The 7,088-nt window shown below is 41.2% G+C and overlaps 1 pseudogene; it reads left to right on the forward strand.

The window, feature by feature from the left end:
* Positions 1-541: 541 nt before the first annotated feature.
* Positions 542-6,433, forward strand: LOC120560545 (annotated as a pseudogene).
* Positions 6,434-7,088: the final 655 nt, after the last annotated feature.

The following is a 7,088-nucleotide window of genomic DNA, read 5'->3' on the forward strand; positions in this document are numbered from 1 at the left end:
TAGTATCAAAAGTCCCTGGCCCCCTATATTAGAAATTATTTGGCGCTATACAGTATATATTATATTACTGGACTATTTTACTGATGCATGTATGTATGTACTATTTGGTAAATCTTTGTAATACTTTTGTAATCCGTTTGTCTCTCTGTAACTGATGTGTATTATTCCAAACCGGTCTCTTTTGAGAATGAGCGTGTGTCTGAATGATTACCTCGATAAATAAAGGTAAAAATTAAATTAAAAATAGCCTTAACACAAAGGTTATGACGGAATGAAAATACTCAAGTAAAGCACAAGCATTACCTCAAATGTAGAGCTATAATGTATGTTATTTTAATGCACTTTTACATTCACCATTGATCAAGGACAATATACAGTAATTGAATTACCAATTTAAAAGAAGCCGGTTTAGCAGACGGAATTTAGGCTACTTTGATTCTTATAGACTGTCTATGACTTTGATGCGGATATCTTGTCCTGCACGCTGCAGTCCAGCAGATGGCGGTAATGCGACTATACATTGTAAGACAGCGAAGTAGAAGAAGAAGAAGGCTCCTCCCATTCAACATGGCGTCCTAGAGGAGAGTCCACGCTCGTTTGTTGACATATATTTAAAAAACAAGCTTATGCTGTATTAGTGTACTTACAACTACTACAACTACAACATGTCGAGACTCATTGTTAAAAACCTCCCTAATGGGGTAAGTAACCCGCCCGGATTTCAGCAGACATTTTGTTTCGTTTCAGTCCACCTGTAGATTTAACCTGCCTGTATCTTGTGTCCAGATGAAGGAGGAGAGGTTCAGGTCGATGTTTGCTGCCTTTGGCACCGTTACAGACTGCTCTCTCAAGTTTACCAAGGATGGCAAGTTCCGCAAGTTCGGCTTTGTGGGTTTTAAAGTGGAGGAAGATGCAAACAAAGCCCTGAAACATTTCAACAAGAGCTTCGTGGACACATCCAGAGTGACGGTATGGCTTCAGTCACGCTTAAACAAGCGTGTTGTTGACATTATTGTTGCTTTTCCAGATGTGATCCCCATGGTTGTCATGTATTCCAGGTGGAGATGTGTAAGGCCTTTGGAGACCCCACTAAGGCAAAAGCCTGGAGCAAACATACCCAGAGCTCAGGCCCGGACAAACCTTCCACTCCTGCTGACACTGACAGCAAAAAGGTACTTGCAGACACAAAATGACTTGGGAGAAGTTACATGAAAGTCATTATCACCAAAAAGAAACAATAACAATTTCACATTTACATCTGCAATGACCAACTTTATCCTACTTAAATCGTTCCTATGTTACCTTGCACAGTGCAATTTTCTTAGTCGAAAATCATGTCGTTAAGTTCTGCAGCACTGTCACTGCTATAACATGTTTTTTGTTTCTGTCTCCAGAAAAAGAAACAGAAAAAGGAAACAGACAGCACACTTGGAAATGTGAGTAAATGTGTCAGTCAGCAACTATGTTTGTCTGCTGTTAAATATTGATTATATAAGATCTGAATGTGGATAAGATGGAGCCAACTTCAGGATGCTTATCAAACGTCAATACTTCTTTGGTACCAACCAAAATGTGTTGTATAACAGAAAGTGTTATTTTAATTTTTTCTTCATGTGACATTTTAATCATTGCACGTTCACTTGGCGTGTGCGTCTCAGCTGGAAGAGGACCAGGGATTCAAGGAGTTTCTGTCAGTACATCAGAATCGAAGCCAAGCACCGACCTGGGCGAATGATACTGTGCAGCAAACAACTGATCCTGACAGTGGACAGGCAAAGGCTCAGGGCAAGAAGAACCTTGCTTCAGATGACTACCTCAACTTTGATTCAGACCAGTCAGAGGATGAGGAAGATGAAGATGAAGGTTGGTAATGGTGGTCCCTTCTCAGTGTAGGTAGATGAAAGCTGTGTCCCAGCTTAGGGTCTGCATCCTTTGATGTCTGGATTTACACTGTGTTGTAGAAAAAATAAGTTAAAGTATACATTTACCATAAACCAGGTACACTATCTGTCAGTTATCCATCATGTGTTTGCTCAATCTGTTTGTATATACTTCCCAATATTATGACTTTTCCCTGTTTACTACCAGTATTTACACTTTTCTGGCATTTTAGGGCAACTTTATAGCACTAAACCTGGAACACAATTGATGGGTATAATATAAAATTAAACGTCCTTAATATACATAGTGTATATGAATGAGATGGTGACAGATTAAGGAACGTGTGGGGAACTGGTTACAGTGTTCCAAATGACAAGCAATAAATACATGTATTACTATGTTACAAATGCTTCACATCACAAGCATCGAAATATACACTATGAATGAAAAAGCAAAGAAAGAAAAAAGGCTGTGCATGATTGACTGGTCTTAATTTTGTTGTTGATTCCAGGTGCCACTAAAGAAGCACTGAAGTCTGGCTTATCAGATATGGAGTACCTGCGCTCTAAGGTGGCACAGACAGACGACACCATGGAGGAGAGTGTAGAGAAGGATGATGGAGAAGGGGGTGATGATGAAGACGAGGGTGATGATGAAGACGAGGATTGTGGTCCTGTGCAGCACACCGACAGCGCATATGAGAGTGGTGACAGAGAAAACCTGTCAAAGACCAATACCTCAGTTGCCTCTGAGGATAAGAAGCAGAGCAAAGCGAAGAAAGCTACCAAACAAGTGGTGATTATTTAAACACATCTACACATTAAACATTACTGTTCAATACAGCACAATGTTTGCTTTCTGATTTACACACCCAGCGTTTGTTGCAGATGGAGCCGACGACAGAGTTCACAGTGAAGCTGAGAGGAGCCCTTTCAGTGTGAAAGAGGTGAGTGAACAAGATCTTCCTGGTTTCAGAGATGCAGTGACGATATTCCACATTATATATTTCAGTGTCTGCATCTATGACACAAACATATATTTATGTGTTACGTCAATAGCAACAAATCCGGAGTTCATGACGCGCGCTGAAGCCTGCAGCAATCAGGATTGGGAAGAATGAGAGTGGAGATAGAACAGGTGTGTTACTGAAAGCGCCTTCTTAGCATAATGACGCTGACAATATTTTTTAGGTATACAATCCTGTATGCCACATATCTAGTGGGTATGATAGTTGCCTTTATGTGTCTATGTTGACTGTTTGTGTGTTTCAGGTTATGTATATGTGGATTTGCACTCTGATGAAGAGGTGGAAAAGGCCTTGAAGAAGAATAAAGACTACATAGGTGAGAAATATTATGTCCTATTCTTATGTTTGTGCATAATTTTTAGATTACATATTAAATTATCACCAACCCCTCTTCCCCCGGATTATGAAGACTGTTCCTGGCTGCCTGTGACATACCTCCTCTCTGTGTTTTCAGGTGGCGTTACATTGGGGTCTTCCCGTGTGGATGCCTCTGGGGGTAAGGGCAAGAGAGACAGAAAGGACAAAGAAATTGACAGAAACTTCACCAGGAAGCTGAAGGAGGATGAGGAGGAGGAAGATGTTGCAGAGTCGGGTCGACTCTTCATCAGGAACCTCCCTACCACCTGCACCGAGGAGGAGATCAAAGAGCTATTTGCTAAACACGGTGAATTTAAAAAACAACAACTTTCATACACATCCAAGTTCACACGTTTGTTCACTCTTATCTGAGTGAGAATCATTTTACAATCTTTACAGGTCCTTTGTCTGAGATGCTCTTCCCTATTGACAATCTAACCAAGAAGCCGAAAGGATTCGCTGCGGTAACCTACATGATACCAGAGAATGCTGTGACAGCTCTGGCCCAGCTGGACGGACATATATTTCAGGTATTTGATCTGCAACTGGTCTTTGAGATACCTCTTTACACCACATGACCAGTAATGGCTTCTGGATTTAGTAGTACAACTTCATTTTCACATGATGCTGAGGCTGATTAGAAACATTCATCCTCTTGTGCTTTTAGGGCAGGATGCTTCACCTGCTTCCCTCCACATTGAAGAAAGAAAAAAACGACTCTGCAGATGCTGGTGGTCCTGGCTCTTCGTCTTACAAGCGGCAAAAAGATGCCAAAAATAAAGCTTCAAGTTCCAGGTAAATATCACTTTAACCCTATGCTTCTGTGTTTGTGGTTTCACTGAATATTTATTTACATTTCTTTTTAGTAATTGACCAGTGTCTGATCAATTACATAAGCCATCACTCATTCCTCTTATGAATGTAATGTTTCCTTCTAGCTCCCACAACTGGAACACCCTGTTTCTGGGCACAAGTGCAGTGGCAGATGCCATTGCTGAAAAATACAACACCACAAAAAGCAAAGTCCTGGACCACGTGAGTAACGCTGCATCCTCTTGTTTTACATGAATGCTCCCAATAACATGTTCCTCACCTCCGGCTTCAGTGGGTGCTCAGACCGAATACATTCCTGAGAGTGAGAGTGAGAGGATGAAGTACGCTCCAAGTCCTCTTAGTCCAGTTTGAGTAACAGATCCTTAAGTTTGAAGGCATTTTCAGATGCCCACACACTGCCTATGGATTTACAATATTAAGGGAAAGGATTTTACTGCTCATCATTGCTGACATGTTTTATCTTTAGAGGTAAACATTAGAAACATGCATTTCACATTTAAAAAAGAATCTACCAGGAATGCATGCTTGCATATATTGGATTGGCCAAAGTAGGACCTTGCTGAATGATGTCTAATTTTTTTCATGTTTTCACACAGTTTTCCCATTCAAAAGAATGAGAGGGCAGTTGTCTGTGTGAATGTTTACTTCTTGATCTCTTGCAGCTACATCATCATGTGATCATCATGTGCACATTTAAAGTTTATTTGTACTTTTATGGTCCTTGCCTTCCTCTGCAGGAGTCAAAGGGAAGTCTTGCAGTGAGGATGGCCCTGGGAGAGACACAGATTGTTCAGGAGACTCGGCAGTTTCTACTAGACAATGGTGTCAGTCTGGATTCCTTTAGTCAGGTATGCTTAACACAAACTCAATTTAATTGTTGCTAAATTGTCTATAAACAATTTACCTTGCCCGCGATCCTTGGTTAAGATAGTTTCCTGCGTGTACAGGCTGCAGCAGCGAGGAGTACAACTGTCGTCCTGGTGAAAAACCTTCCAGCTGAAGTGACGGCATCAGAGTTAGAGGAGCTTTTCTCACCTCATGGCTCTTTGGGCCGAGTACTGCTGCCGCCCTCAGGCCTCACCGCCATTATCGAGTTCCTAGAGCCAACGGAGGCGAAACGAGCATTCACTCGGCTGGCCTACAGCAAGGTGTGTATAGCTTCATACCAGCAAAACCTGCACATGCAGCATATGTTTCAGGCACTTTAAACGGCGTTTACTGTACTGACTGTATCTCCAAAACCGTAGTTCCACCACATCCCACTGTATTTGGAGTGGGCACCTGTGGGGGTGTTTGTGCGCCAAACCAGAACCAGGTTAGATCCCTTTAACACACTCATAAACATACAGTACTATAATAATATGAAACAATTGTAGTACTAATTTGTAAGTACTAATTTTAATAACTGAACTATCTTTGATCTGCCCACCCAAGTTTTAGAAAAGATGAGGCAATGAAAGAGGAGAAGAAAGATGAAGAAGAAGAAGGAGGAGGAGGAGGAGGAATCTGCTCCTGGTTCAACACTTTTCATTAAAAATCTAAATTTCAGCGCGACCCGAGGAGAAACTACAGGAGGTTGGTCAAATCATAAATTCAACCTTTAGTTACGTTTCATCATACTGAATACAGGTTTAATCATAGCATTAGATTTTTTTATATTGTTTTTCTTCATTTGTTGCAGACATTCTCCAAATGTGGCAAGATCACGTCCTGCACCATCTCCAAGAAGAAGATAAAACAGGTACTAAACATTAAAAGTAGGATCTTTCACATACATAAATGTAACATGACATAACAGTGTATACCCTGGTTTTGAAACATTGATTTATAGATTTACCAAGGTTACATATGACATATTTCAACTCATGGGGTAGAATATCTGCTTTCTCAAGTTTTGCAAGAGCAGTTTGTAAAACCACCTGACCATGTCGGTTTGATTTCCAGGCATGATGTTGTCCATGGGCTCACGGTTTTGTTCAGTATCAGACAGCAGAGGCTGCGAGAAAGCCCTGAGGGCAACTACAGGTACCATCCCATTTTTCTTGTTAAAACTCTCACAGCCTTTCTCTACAACCTGGTTCTTGTCTAAAGTGTTTTCTTTGTCTCACCTCCACCAGCACTGTACTGTGGATGAACACCAGCTAGAGCTGAAGATTTCTGAAGCTGAGCCACAAGGTAAGAAGTGCACCAGAAGGGTTTTTATTGGTGAAGAATTAAAACAATGGTGGTCCTTTTTAATTAGGTTTACAAGGAAGTGTCTAAAAAAAAGAGCATTTGGTTGATTTGGTCACAGGTTTGGCACCAGCTGTGTCGGTCAGCTCTCTCAATGCGTGATTGTACTGCCGTGCCTTAAAAGGCTATGAATATGCCCCACAGTAAAAGAAACATTTATAGTTGTGTACAATATAAAAAATTTAAAAAATTAAAAATGCCACCGCCACCCGAAAACAAAAATGCAGACATAGGTGTGTGTGGCGATAGTAGTGAGGAACTACAGAATAATACATCGCGAGGGCGATTACACAAGAGTAGTAAAGCCAATCCTCAGGATTTTTGTTTATTATTATACATGCCAAAATATTGAAGCCTGGAGCCCCAATCTATGCACTAGATATAAGCTGGTATAAGCTTAATGATGAGAAAACACAAGAATTAGATAGTCGTCCCCTGAACAGTTGTCACATAATGGTCCTTCAGGCGTGTATTCAGCAATACACCGTTAATACAGGCTACACAATCATCGTACAGACCCCAGACATAGATCAGGTAATACAAGAGACCTGCATGTTTTCCGAGTGTTCAGCCGTCAAAGCGATCCTGTACAGATGAACAGACCCGATTCCCCAGCAGTCCACAAGCTTATAGTACCCCTCCATCACCCACAGAAAATCCTCAGGTGGTGTGCGGTGCGGGGTCGCGTTTCTAAGGTAACATCGAAATAGCATCCAGACAGATACCCCTTTTAATGCTGCTGAATTTCGTCAAGATG

The sequence above is a fragment of the Perca fluviatilis genome, chromosome 6, assembly GCF_010015445.1.
Source record: "Perca fluviatilis chromosome 6, GENO_Pfluv_1.0, whole genome shotgun sequence".
Taxonomy (NCBI): domain Eukaryota; kingdom Metazoa; phylum Chordata; class Actinopteri; order Perciformes; family Percidae; genus Perca; species Perca fluviatilis.